The sequence below is a fragment of the Podarcis melisellensis genome (genome assembly GCF_964234715.1).
Source record: "Podarcis melisellensis genome assembly, chromosome: 13".
In the NCBI taxonomy this organism is placed as follows: domain Eukaryota; kingdom Metazoa; phylum Chordata; class Lepidosauria; order Squamata; family Lacertidae; genus Podarcis; species Podarcis melisellensis.
This window is the reverse complement of record NC_138545.1, coordinates 50,144,801-50,159,776: the sequence shown is the minus strand read 5'-3', so window position 1 is coordinate 50,159,776 and position 14,976 is coordinate 50,144,801.

The window sequence follows — 14,976 nt, the reverse complement described above, 5'->3', positions numbered from 1 at the left end:
GTGGGGGAGGAAGGGAAAGGAGAATGTGAGCCGCTTTGAGACTCCTTCAAGTAGTGATAAAGCGGGGTATCAAATCCAAACTACTCTTCTTCTTCTTCTTCTTCTTCTTCTTCTTCTTCTTCTTCTTCTTCTTCTTCTTCTCATTACAAAAGAATGGCCAGCCTGGCCAGGTGATCCAGTCAGTGACCATTGACAGGTTTTCTGCCAGTTTTTCCCATTGACAGTTTTTCTGTCCTTGACTACACCCTTTCTGTGATGTATGTATGATGTTTCTGGGGGTGGTCTGGAGTTTGAGGGTGGGCAATTTAAAAAGTCTACGTAAGAGCTGGCACACCTTTGTTCTGAGTTCCCCTTCTGTCTCCTGCATGTGGGGGGAGCACCCTGTTGCAACAGTTTAATAAAAATCAGGCTTACTAGCTGCTTTGCTTTTCAATATTCTTTGGTTGGTCTCTGTTATTTTCTCCTACTGATAGGGAACCACTTAAGGACTCTATACGGGCTCTTGGAAACCCCAACACCATGAAAACACCCTAAATCAAATCCACAAACAACACAGAGAACAAAATCTAATAGCAACTACAATCAGATTGATTTAGTCAGATCAAACACTAAAATCACTTTTTAAAAAGCTGAAGATAGACCAGCTCCAATAAAACAGGCCCTAAAACTGGTTCCAGTCTTGTACTGTGTTAAGTGAGGAGGAGTGGTGGATGTTAATAAGGCATGGGAGGATGAAGTCTTAGCCTGCCGTTGAAAATATAGTAATGTAGGTGCCAGGCAAGCTAATATAGGGAGGGCATTCCATAACAGGAAGGCCCTACTGTGGCTGCCTTCTGCCATACATCCACATTTGAGACTGAGGGGGCAAGGTCTCTGATGATGATATTAAGATAAGGGGGAAAGTGTTCTGCTAAAAACTAAGGACCCATGTAATGATTGGCCATATCTGTCAAAACCAACACCTTGACGTGGGTCTGGAAATTGGTCAGAAACCAGTGAAGAGAAAGTATGTGATGGAATACATTCATACGTCTAGTCCACTTAAAATCCATATTGCCAAACTTTGTACCAGTGAAAGTTTCCAGACTACAGTGGTACCTCGTGTAACAGATGCTTCAGGTTACAGACTCCGCTAACCCCCTCAGGTTAAGAACTTTGCTTCAGGATGAGAACAGAAATCGCACAGCGGCGGTGTGGCGGCAGTAGTTAAAGAGGTGCTTTGGGTTAAGAACAGTTTCAGGTTAAGAACGGACCTCCAGAACGAATTAAGTTCTTAACCCAAGGTACCACCATATCTTCAAATGAGTTTTAATTTGTCTGTGTGGTAACCAAATACATTCGTGCGGATTTTATCCAAGTTTAGCTTCTTTTGTAGTGAACAATGTCTTAGTGTTAATTATTCAGTAAACAAGACTATGGTGTTGTGTGGTTTTTTTTTTTATTAAAAAAAGGAATTGGGAACTATAAATGGAAAAAGGATGGCCACTTCACAGCTCTTTCAAATATCTAGGGATCTGTTTTAATGAAATACTTTATTGGAAAACCCAACCTGAAGCTGTTAAACTGATTATATCAAGACATATCCTACAGATTTTGAAATTCTTTCCCCTCAAAAGACAAGGGAACCTGCCCTAAAAGCATTTGCAAGGGAAGCAGTTGCCCAAGAGTGTTATGAGTCTGAGATAGCAATATACGTAGCTTCACTGGAAGTAGTACGGAATGGATTGTTAAAGAAACATTCTAACATTATCTCCATAAAGACCAGCAGCCCTGGTAAGAGAAAGACAGGCCTGTCCTCTATGGAATCAAGAGTTAATAAGAGTATGAATTGGGAATGGTGCAGCCTAAACAAAATTGCAGATGTATTGAACAAGGAGTGAATGGATTGCAAAGGTGATTAACTAATCTGAGTTATCATTGGAGGTTTTTTGTTAACTTTTTTTTATCCACCCATGGGACTTATGATACAGGGTGGGTGGATAATAATCATCATATTAAAATAATAATTTTAGCTATGGCTTGTCTGTTAAATTAGAATTGGGAAGCTCAGTAACTCTTTTTTCTTTGTTTTTTTACTGTTTGCATAGGCCAGTGACTATGAGAAATAAATATTTATTGAAACTGAAGTTATATATGAAGCTGTCAGGACTAGAACTAAACAAAAAACAGTTATTTCATGGGAATTTCTACATTTTACATTTCTTAACTAGCCCTGCTCCACACTGCTCTACCTGATTCCCATCATGCTACAAATGCTTAAATATTATTGCTCAAAGGTAATCAGAATTACAGACAGTATTTTGATACTGATACACATACAAATATGCATTGAGAAGTGGATTACTGGTGAAATAGTTCTGCCATTGCAAACTCCTCTGCAAAGCCAGGATATGTCCTTCATCACTTGCCTGCATCTTATGTGGGTTTCTGTTTACGGTGGTTCCATTCACAGGAAATAGCCATAAACTGTACCTCATTTGTAAAAAGCATAAAAAGTATTTAGACAGTGATTCTAAAGAGTTGCAAAAATTAAATGAGATAAAATTACATACCATGTGGGTGTGAGTGCAAAAAAAGGGGGGATACATTAATTGAAATGAACGATTAAGTGAATTTTGCATACTCCTAGTGAAGGAAATTAGAGTAAGATCTAAAAAGGTAAAGGACCCCTGGACGTTTAAGTTCAGTCAAGCATGACTTGGGGTAGCGGCGCTCATCTCGCTTTTCAGGCAGAAGGAGTTGGCATTTGTCCACAGACAGCTTTCCGGGTCATGTGGTCAGCATGACTAAACTGCTTCTGGTGCAACGACACTGGCGGACACCAGAGCAGCACACAGAAACACTGTTTACCTTCCCGCTGCAGCGGTACCTATTTATCTACTTGCACTGGCGTGCTTTTGAACTACTAGGTTGGCAGGAGCTGGGACAGAGCAATGGGAGCTCACCCCGTCGCGGGGATTTGAACCGCCAACCTTCTGATTGGCAAGCCCAAGAGGCTCAGTGGTTTAGACCACAGCACCAGGATAAAACTCTCACTATATTTTGCTTCCTGCAGGTCCCAACTTTTTCATACAATCTCATATTTGGCATTTTCTTAAAGTACAATATTATTATTTTAATTGTTACCTTCCCCTGCACCCTAAGGTCCCAGTTACAACACTTTAAAACAACTTTTTAAAATCACAAAGAAAACAATCGCAAAAAGTCAGGCGGGGATTTGAACCGCCGACCTTCCGATTAGCAAGCCCAAGAGGCTCAGTGGTTTAGACCAGAGCGCCACCCGATCCCCGCTAGTAAGATCTAGTACTACTGTTGGGAGGACCTAATGTGGAGGACCTAACATGGAACAATGTTCTACATCCCTCCAGGAAATCTGTGGGCCTATTGGACTCCAATTTTCATCAGTTCCACCTACTTTGCTAATCATCAGGTATTCAGCACCATCAGGAGGATCACAGGTTCAATACACTTCCTTGAACTTTGTTGGGACCTGGGTTGATGTGTGGGCATGTGTGTTTTCTACACACACACAAGCACCCAGGGGACGGGCTCGGTTGTGTGCGCTCTGTATAAGTGAATCATTTCCCACATGTTCCATGTGTTGTGCTTCCACAATTTTTCCAGAGACTAAAACTGAATGTTAAAGGACGGGCCTAATTGCAAGTCCAAGGAAGGTATCTTGATACCTCTCGGCATCAAATACTCACAGTGAGCAGAAAGACAGATGCAGAGGTTAGTACCAGTGTGGGAGCCTGATGCTACAGCAATAAAGGAATAATTTATTAAGAAAGGGATGATGATTAAGTAGTCTCACTCCCATGGTCCCAATTTCATCTACATGCATATTGATTTTAACAAATCCAGGAAATATAGCTTACCATAAACATGCTAGCAGTAAACATGACACTATTAAGAGGCTTGGGCTCTAAACTTGGCTGTATTTTCATGTCTCCCAGTTTCTCCATTTTTTGAGAACATGCCATTGCATGTTTTGATACATGCCATTGCGTGGACAGGCGGAGTCCCCAGATCCCGCGCGGTCCCCCCCCTCATGTGGAATAACGACTCATGACAACGTGCTATGGGATTAAATTGGCCACAACTTTATTAAATTTCAAATGTGGGTAGACCTTGGCTCAGGCATTGGGCGTTCTCCCTCCCCAGTCCCCAGCCGGGGACCTAGGGAGCATCAGGGTTATCCAGTGTGTGTGTGGGGGGGATGGGCGGCTCTGGAGAACATATGTTCAAGCAGAGATAGGCGCCCCCGTAACGCCGCCGCCGCAGGGGAGAGCAATGACGACCTTTCGGCGTACGGTCAAAGCCTCCCTTCAGAAACCCCTTTAACGGGGAACCCTGGTATCGCCACCGCAAAGAGGAAGATGGACTAAAGGATTCCGCCCAAGGCCTGATACCACCAAAGTTGTGACGTTTTGCTACGGGAAAGGCGAAACCTGCCAATGCAGGGAAATTCCTTTCCGTCCCTTTAACAGCGACCTTGACGTAGCAGCGCCCGCATACCTGTGAAGAAAAGTTAACCTGCAAAACCTGTGAAGAAAAGTTAACCTGCAAATAAGACATTAACTGAGGGGGGGGTAGGGTGGGTAGGGTGGGAGAAGCTCTGGAGCCAAGTGAGGATTCCCAGGTAAGATCCTCCCTCTATTGTGTGGGCAGGTAATCCCTCCCCTACCTGGCCTGGTCTGGTCTCCTTGGCAACGCTTCCCCCAGGTGAGATTGGACAACTGACTGAGGTATACGGAGACCTCCAGGTATCCCACCTGAGGGAAGGCAAAGCCAAGCCTATGCTGTTGGAGCCGCTCCAGGTCTAGGGGCTGCGCGCGTCCACGCAAAGGGCGCCCCCCATTTTAAGCGGGGAGAGGTCATTGGTAAAACATTGTTCCTATTCTTTTTTATAGGGAGATATTTGGGGTGCTGTTGTCCCCCCTCCCCAAATATTCTTATTGTACGTCTACTAGTGTTCAAGTTTCATGTTCCTCCCCTTGCTCTCTTGACATGGGAAATCTAGTCAATTTCACATAGACATGGGACGGAGACGGCTCTGGTTGCCCTAACAGATGATCTCCGTAGACAACTGGATCGAGGCGGGTCAGGACTGCTGATCCTTTTAGATTTGTCAGCAGCCTTTGACATGGTCGATCATGATCTTCTGGACCACCGCCTCGCAGACGTGGGGATACAGGGCATAGCCCGTAACTGGTTGTGCTCTTTTATCTCTGGTCGGGGACAGAGGGTGGCACTAGGGAGGGAAATGTCGTCGCGCCACTCCTTGGTGTGTGGAGTGCCGCAGGGCGCAATTCTCTCCCCAATGCTTTTTAACATCTTTATGCGCCCCCTTGCCCAGATTATCTGGAGCTTTGGGCTGGGCTGTCACCAATATGCTGATGACACTCAGCTCTATCTGCTGATGGATGGCCACACTGACTCGGCCCCGAACACACTGACCAGATGTTTGGAAGCTGTGGCTGGATGGTTTCGTGGGAGCCGATTGAAACTAAATCCTTCGAAGACAGAGGTCCTATGGCTAGGTCGGGATGGCATGGGGATGAGGGACCAACTCCCTTCTCTTGCGGGGGCCCAATTAGTGCCATTGCCTTCCGTTAAGAGTTTGGGTGTAATCCTTGATGTCTCCCTTTCCATGGAGGCGCAAGTTACAGCAACAGCCAAGGCGACATTTTTCCACCTTCGCTGCATCAAGCAGTTGGTCCCTTACCTTTCCTGCCCCGACCTGGCCACAGTGATCCATGTGGCGGTCATCTTCAGGCTTGACTACTGTAATTCGCTCTATGCGGGGCTACCCTTGAAGCTGTCCCAGAAACTCCAGCGGGTACAGAATGCTGCAGCGAGGCTCCTCACGGGGTCTCTGCCATGGGAGCATATTCACCCAGTGCTTTTCAAGCTGCACTGGCTCCCGGTGGAGTACAGGGTCAGATTTAAGGTGCTGATTTTGACCTTTAAAGCCCTTCACGGCTTAGGACCCTTGTACCTACGGGACCGCCTCTCCTGGTATGCCCCACGGAGAGCCTCAAGGTCCATAAACAGCAACACCCTAGTGGTCCCAGGCCCTAAGGAAGTTAGATTGGCTTCAACCAGAGCCAGGGCCTTTTCAACTCTGGCCCCGGCCTGGTGGAACGCTCTGCCTCATGAGACCAGGGCCCTGCAGGATCTGATTTCTTTCCGCAGGGCCTGTAAGACAGAGTTGTTCCACCTGGCCTTTGGCGTGGAGCCAATTTGATTCCCTCCCTCTCTTTCCCCCCCCTTTCTTTTCCTTCTCCTCCTGCGATGAGGCTACATTTTAATATTTTAATGTTCCATTATTTTAATGTTGTATTTTATTTTTGTTTTTAAGTTGTAATCATTCATCTTGTTTTTATTATTGCTTGTAAGCCGCTCTGAGCCCGGCCTTGGCTGGGAAGGGCGGGGTATAAATAATAAAATAATAATAATAATAATAATAATAATAATAATAATAATAATAATAATAATTATTATTATATCTGAGGATGGGAAAGCAGCCAATGTGACATCAGTTTTAAAAAAGAGATCCAGGAAGCCTAAAAATTATAGGCTGGTTAGTGTAATATATGCTTTGGCAAAACTGGTAAAAAGCATTGCTTAGTTAGAATTACAGTGGTACCTCGGGTTACATACGCTTCAGGTTACAGACACTTCAGGTTACAGACTCCGCTAACCCAGAAATGGTACCTCGGGTTAAGAACTTTGCTTCAGGATGAGAACAGAAATTGTGCTCTGGCGGCACGGCAGCAGCAGGCGGCCCCATTAGCTAAAGTGGTGCTTCAGGTTAAGAACAGTTTCAGGTTAAGAACAGACCTCCAGAACAAATTAAGTACTTAACCCGAGCTACCACTGTACAAAGCAGAACAAGTCTTGCTGTCCCAAACCAGTATGCCTTCTGCATTGGTCAGTCCCAACTCACCAACCTTTTAGAGTTCTTTGAGAATGTCAAAAGCAGTAATAGGTAGAGGTGATTCAGTTGTCGTTGTGCGCTTAATATTTTTGAAAGGTTTTTGGAAACTTTGCCAAAGAGTCCTGAAACTTAGCCGTCATGGAATAAGAGGAGGTGTCATTTTATGGACCGGTAATTGGTTAAGAAACTGGAATTAGAAAATTGGAATAAATGGGCAGTTGCTCCAATGGATGGATATAGATCCCTCAAGGATATTTGCTTTTGGAGACCTGTTTTTTAAACTTGTTCTTAAATTATCTCAAATGAGTTAGCAGTGAGGTAGCCAAACCTGATGATGAAGGCAAATTGTTTAAAGTGGTTAAAACAAAATAAAAAATGATTGTGAAACACTCCAAAAGGATCTCTTGAAACGGTGCGTGGGCAGTAAGCTACACTGGCACAAAAACTACCTAGTTCACATAAATGCTCGTAGGATTCAGGCCTGGTGGTGACTGACAAGGAAGAAGACTGGGGCAGAGTGCATAATTCAATGGAGATGTCAACCCAGTGTGCAGCAGCTGTGAAAGAAAAGACTAATTGGATGCTAGTGATGATTAGGAAAGGGGTCAAAAATAAATCTGCCAATTTCACATACAAATCTATGGCACAACTACGCTTGGAATGCTATGTACCGTTCTCATCACCCCACCTGAAAAAAGATACAGTGGTACCTCAGGTTACAGACACTTCAGGTTACAGAGGCTTCAGGTTACAGACTCCGCTAACCCAGAAATAGTACCTCAGGTTAAGAACTTTGCTTCAGGATGAGAAAAGAAATCGTGCTCCTGTAGCACAGTGGCAGGCCCAACTAGCTAAAGTGGTACCTCAGGTTAAGAACAGTTTCAGGTTAAGAACGGGTCTCCAGAACGAATTAAGTTCTTAACCCAAGGTACCACTGTATTGTAGAGCTGGAAAAGCTTTGGTAAATGGCAAGCTAAATGATCAAGGAGTTGGAGCCACAAGTAGCAAGACTGCTGCTGCACTCAGGACCTGCTTGCAGGCTTCTCACGGGCATCTGGTTGGCCACTGTGTGAACAGGATGCTGGACCAAATGGTCCTTTGGCCTGATCCAACAGATTCTTCTTATGTTCTTATCTTCTTGGTCTCTAGGAGACCTGGACTCCCATGAACATACACAAACAATGCACTCCTCCTTCCCCTCCAGTGCTGCAGATCCAAATGGCGAATGCTGGCAAACGTTGTAAGAACTGCAGATATCTTGTGTTAAGTGCAACCAGGTTCATTATTGTAATGGTTCTAGGGGTTGCTCGTGCGTAAGTTGCCGCCAGTCCTGGCTAGGTTACCTGGTTGAACCCTTTCTGTCTGGACAGCCTTTCACTTCGTGGCTGTCTCAATCGCTGGCAGAATCTGTCAGTGGGCGTTTCTTGAACTTCTTCCAGCAAAGAAGTTCTTTGACGCCAAGTCTCCTCCTACTCTCCCTGCGCGGAAGTCTTCTACGCAGGGAGGGTGTGGGCAGCGGAGGACCCGTGCTCTCCCCGCTGGTCTCCGGCGAGGAGTCCTGGAGCCCCCTTGCCGATTCCCTCTTCTGCCCCCCTTTATCCCTGGTGTTACGCTGATTTCCTTCCCCAGCCAATGAGCTGCCTCTCTCCCTACTGGGACCCTCTCCGGCATCCCTCTGGAGCCTTCCCTCCGCCTCTAGCTCCGATGGCAGTTCCCTGACAATTATGAAATAAATAAATAAATAAATAATAATAATAATAATAATAATAATAATAATAATAATAATTTATACCCCGCCCATCTGGCTGGGTTTCCCCAGCCACTCTGAGTGGCTTCCAACAAAACAGTAAACTACAATAACCTATTAAACATTAAAAGCTTCCCTAAACAGGGCTGCCTTTAGACAGCATTATTTCAATGCTAAAACGAGGGGTCAACAACCTTTTTCAGCCGTGGGCCAGTCCACCGTCCCACAGACCATGTGGTGGGCTGGACTATATTCTGAAAAAAATAATTATAATGAACAAATTCCTATGCCCCACAAATAACCCAGAGATGCATTTTAAATAAAAGCACATATTCTACTCATGTAAAAACATGTTGAATCCTAGGAAGAACTTTCTGACAGTAAGAGCTGTTTGACAGTGGAATTTGCTGCCAAGGAGTGTGGTGGAGTCTCCTTCTTTGGAGGTCTTGAAGCAGAGGCTTGACAACCATATGTCAGGAGTGCTCCGATGGTGTTTCCTGCTTGGCAGGGGGTTGGACTCGATGGCCCTTGTGGTCTCTTCCAACTCTATGATTCTATGATTCTAGAAGGCGATTGGGCCGTATCCGGATATTCCTGGACCGGAAAAGCCTTGATATGGATTAGTTACTTCAAGACTGGACGATTGCAAAGTGCTCTCTGTGGATTGTCCCTCAGGCTTGATCCAGAAGCTGAAGTTAGTGCAGAGTGCTGTAGCACAATTGCTGACAGGAGTGAGGCCTTTGTCAGCATATAACAGCTGCGCTCTGAGATCTGCACTGGTTGAGAATTTGCTACCGGGCCAAGTTCAATATAAAACGAGACCCTCCAAGTGTTGACAGGACCGTAGAATCTCAGAGTTGGGAGGGACCCCAAGGGTCATGGAGTTCAACTCCCTACAATGAGATGGAAGTTGAGAATTTTCAAAACTCATATGAGATCTTGAGAGTCTACTGTCTGCTAGCAAGTGACAAAGCCACTTCCGCCCATCGGAGGAGGTGGAGTTGCGGGCTTCACAGCCCCACCACGCACATGGTTGCTGGAACCCAGCCCCTGCACGATTGGGGGGGGGTTCCCGGCCGTGTCACCTCCTGGCCAGCCAATCGGCTGGCTCTGGGGGTGTGGCCTGCCTTATTTAAAGCAGGATGCGGCCTGCCAGCTGTTCCTGCTTTCCCCACCCTCACGCCCTATAAGGTTTTCATTCCTTGACCTTGCTATGGACCTTGGTTGATCACCGTTGAGGGGCCTGGTAGGAATTTTTCCACTTGGCAAATTGGCACCAGCCACTTGGTTTTTGCCTACCTCATAGCAAATCATCACAACTTTCTTGGTATTGGCAGTTAGACATTGGTATAGTTCTGTAGATGGAAGAGGGGAGGTAGCGCCATCTTCTGACTTGCATATGGAAGGGTAGCGAAACAGGGCATTGATAGAAGACTCTTATGGCTTATAAGTCAGCTTCACGAAGGTACCCTTGCTAGAGTGAGACTTACTCCTGCGGGCGACCTCACAAATTCGATACCAATAAACAAGGGAGTGCGCCAAGGATGTATATTGGCTCCCTGCCTATTCAACCTATTCATCAGCGACATGCGAGCACCCCTAGTTAATTCATCTCCAAGTACACACGCGCCTAGACTAGCGGACTACCGCTGCCCACTCCTTTTATATGCGGACGACGCGGTAATTCTATCTTATACACGTGTTGGACTAACCAGAGCTTTGAAGATCTTTGCCACGTATTGTCAACTTAACCAATTAACCATCAACCATGTTAAATCCAAGATTCTGATTTTCTCCAGAAGCCGGAGATTATACGAATGGAAGCTTGGTGGAGCAAAAATAGAGCAAGTCCTAAAATTTCAATACCTAGGAGTTATTTTTCAATACAATTTGGGGTGGAAAGCTCAAATTCAACACCTACTTAACAAGGCCAAAACTCTGTCATATGCGCTCCTCCGATTCTTTTTTTCGAATGGAGCTTTGCATGTTCCCTCGGCCCTAAAGGTGTTCAAGGCAAAAGTGGTTGCCGTGCTTGCCTATGCTGCCCCGCTTTGGGCCGTGATGACAGACCTTGCTCCTCTTGAGACACTGCAAAATCAATTCCTACGTCGGCTCCTAATGCTCCCCCTGTGCGTAAGCAACGCAGCCATGCGACTAGAACTGAAGATCGCATCCTTAGAAACTTGCCTGTGGAAGCAAGTCTTCAATTATTGGTTATCATTGTGGCATAGATTACCAAACCACTACCTTGTCCAATGCTTATGGCGAGATGAATTCTCTAGCCTTTGGACTAGTAGAATTCATGCAAAACTCCTGAGTTACGGAATCTCTCCTTCAGATTCCCTAAAACTAGACCAAATTACTGCTCAAAGACTGATCCGCCAAAGACTGGATGACATCGATCTACAGCGAAATTATATGCTGGGGGCAGGTGCTTGTTCGCCCCAGAACATTGGTATTACTTTAACTTACTGCGTTCCATCATACCTCTCCTCCCTTTCGACTGTTGCCCATAGACTGGCCTTTACCAAAGCGAGGTTCAACGTTTTTCCCTCCAACGTCCTGAGACATAGATTCTCAAAGGGCCAAGCCCCCGCCATGTGCGAATGTGATAAGGAGACGCTGGAGTCGCTCCAGCACATTATGTTCACTTGCCCCCTGTTCAACGTGCCACGGGCAAATTTGTTGGGATCAATCATACAGAAACTAGAGGGTACCCCACCAAAATTCCACCTTGCCCAAATCTTGCAGGATAAGGATACTCATACGACCCTGAAAGTGGCTAGGTTCCTGGTCGCTGTCCTTACCCAAAAGCGACGCCAAGGAGCACTACAAGCTAACTAAGGCGCAGTATGCCATTCTATCTTATAGTATTTTATTGTTATAGTGGTGTTTTAGCGGCTGTTTTTCCCCCCATGTGCACAAGCTGTTATTTATGTGTTGTTTTTACCGGTATGGGCCTACGGCCGTAATAAATATTGTTGTTGAAGGGTAGTCTGATAAAGGATTCCAGGGGGTGTGGCCCTCTCCAAAGCTTAGGGAGGTGAGGGCCTAAGGCACGCCCCCTATCGATGACCCCAGGGGAGTTCCTAGTTGATGTGTATCAGCAGGACTCCCCCTACTGGTGGTTAACCCTTCCCGGACTTCAAGCAGATGGGCTGAAGCCGGATATAGTCGGTTAGGACCAATGCCTAAGCCAATACCGCTCATCACCTGTAACCAATAAAGTTGTGGCCTTATTTAGCCCATTAACCTTAATAATTGTGTCATGTGTCATTATTTCCACTGGGGGGGGGAGGCGGGAACTCACCACACAACAAGATCCTTGAAATAATAATTTGTTTTAATTTTAAAAATAAAATACTTGAAATAAGCTGTGTGGGATAACACCCTTTGTTGAGTGTGGGGTGACACACTGCAGATTTTAGTCCTATGATTTTAGCTGTGATTTTAGTCCTATGCACCAGGATGCATCCACCTTTAAGCCACAGTCAAGCTTAACTGTTTATGGTTTAAAATGTTGAGCAAACTAGGCCCGTTTGTTCAACACCCATCTCTCTTCCTCTCATCATCCCTGTTATGATTAGTTTAAAATGATGAAACTGAATGCAGGTTATGTTTTTCAGGACTGAAGCTCTCAGATCCATTAGCTGAAGGGAAGGAAGAGCCTCTACCTCGGCTCTGTTATATTTACTGGGATAGCAGCATGACAACCATATTTCATCTTCATGAGTTCTCCAGGGGAATAGCCCTTATATGATTTTTACAGCAATCGTCTTCAACTGAAATGCAATGCAGGATACTGCAAGAGTACTGTCAAGCAACAGAAAGTCAACTATATCTCTTTCTTTGGGAGTTGCCTGAACAATATTGCTGTGTGCATAAATAATTCTTAAAAACTGAAGCAAGCTGGTGCTTATATGAAAAATATTCTGAAATAATAGAGGACTTGTGGCCAATCATACTTATTATTCCTTTGCAACTATGCTTTAACTATTCCTTTATTTATTGGAGGAAGCGACTGATCTCACAGGAGGCAGACCATTTGTTTTTTATTTTACAAATATCAACATCTTGAAAGGTGCCATGGGGAGGCCAGGTATGACCAGGGCTCACATCTGCTCTGTACTGCAGCCGGCCTGACCAGATGTAGACATGATCCGGACAAACGTGGCTTGCTGTGATGGCTGGCTACCTTACTCTCTTGTGTTGCCCTATAGAGCAGGGGTGAGCTCCTTTTTCAGCTGTGGGCTGGTCCACCGTCCCTCAGACCTTGTGGTGGACCAGACTATTTTTGGGGGGGGAGGGGGAGAACAAATTCCTATGCCCCACAAATAACCCAGAGATGGATTTTAAATAAAAGGACACATTCTACTCATGTAGAAACACTCAGTTTCCCAGACCATTTGTGGGCTGAATTGAGATGGTGATTGGGCTGGATCTGGTCCTTGGGCCGTAGTTTGCCTACCCATGCTATAGAGCAGAGGTCAGGAACCGTTTTCAGCCATGGGCCGGGCCATCGTCCTTCAGACCATGTGGTGGACTGGACTATATTTTGTAAAAAAAATAATGAACGAATTCCTATGCCCCATAAATAACCCAGAGATGCATTTTAAATAAAAGGACACATTCTACTCATGTAAAAACATGCTAATTCCCGGACCATCTGTGGGCCGGATTGAGAAGGCGATTGGGTCGGATCTGGCCCCTGGGCCTTAGTTTGCCTACACCTGCTATAGAGGATGCCAAGGAAAAAGGAGAGGGGGGGGATGCAGAGGCTATAGAAAAGAGACCAGTCCCCAGTTTGGGGACATAAACAGTGAACACTGGCTGGAACTGGGATAACTTCTCTTTTTTAAAAATAATTAATATTTTATTAAATTTTCAAAAAAGAAAGAAAGATTACAATAGAACAATAAACATCAAAACCCCAACAAACACCAACATTCAAGCAACAAAAACAAACAATCAAAACACAGCCAAAAAACAGGAAAAAGAAAAATATTACAAACCAAAAAATAAAAATAAAAATAAAAAAGGAAAAAGAGCTCTTTTCAAATTCATATCCTTCATAACCTTGTTTTCCTGACTTCCACCCGCCCTCCTTTCTTGTATTCCACTTTAAAATTAATTTAGGAAGTTCATTCTTATTAATTTTATCCTTTAAAAATTCCTTCACATATTGTATTATTCAGATTTTCGTCCAATATCTATACCTTTTTTCATACTCTTATTTATCTTATTCACTAGAACCCCTTCATTTCATTTCAATGTCTTCAACATTCAAAAATTTTACAATGTTTTTGTAGATAATTTTTAAACTTCTTCCAATCTTCTTCCACCTGCTCTTCTCCTTGATCTCGTATTCTGCCAGTCATTTCTGCCAATTCCATTTGTCCATTACTTGGATCTGCCATGCTTCCAAGGTGGGTAGATCTTGTGTCTTCCAGTGCTTTGCGATGAGAATTCTTGCTGCTGCTGCTGTAGCATACATAAAGAAAGTTCTATCCTTCTTTGACACCAATTGGCCGACCATGCCCAGGAGAAAGGCCTCTGGTTTCTTCAAGAAGGTATATTTAAATACCTTTTTCATTTCATTATAAATCATTTCCCAGAAAGTCTTAATCCTTGGGCACGTGGAACTGGGATAACTTCTCACCCTGCAGCTGAACCTAGAAAGCGAGCTGATGGTCGAGGTTTTCAGAAAGGACCAGAGGAACACTTTTGAGTTGCAGGGCTTCTTTAAGGACTCAGTGGTCTTTGTTTTGCCTAAACGCAACAGAAGATGATAGGCGATTAGGAGAAGAGCCAGGTGCCTGTGATGAGCTGGCCTTCCTGACTCTATATAAAGAGCAGGAGGATGGTGTGCTCTCTGGATTAAAAGGAGGGGTGACTTTAGTCAGGCAGGGCTTCTACTTTTGGCTTAACCATTAGTTTGATACTTGCGTAGTTTGAAACCTCAAAAGAAAAGCGATGCGGAGGGAAACAACAGCAACAACCTTTGTCTTGCTTGCTTTGGGTCTTGGGCGCCTAACTGACCTCACACAGAAGTTGAGGGTGGAAAATGGGATGGGGGTAAAGAATTGTGCACGTAGCCCTAAGCTCTTTGGAGGAAAAATGAGGTGTAAAAGAGTCAATGCAATGACTGCATAGAGGGGGGGGGGGAATAGTCATTTCTATGCATGAACTGTCTTAGGAGGGAAGTATGAAGCACTGCCCCCGTATCTTCATCTGGCAGAAGTTTCCTCCTTATTCAGATGAAAGGAGGAAAGTGTTAGCAGCTTTG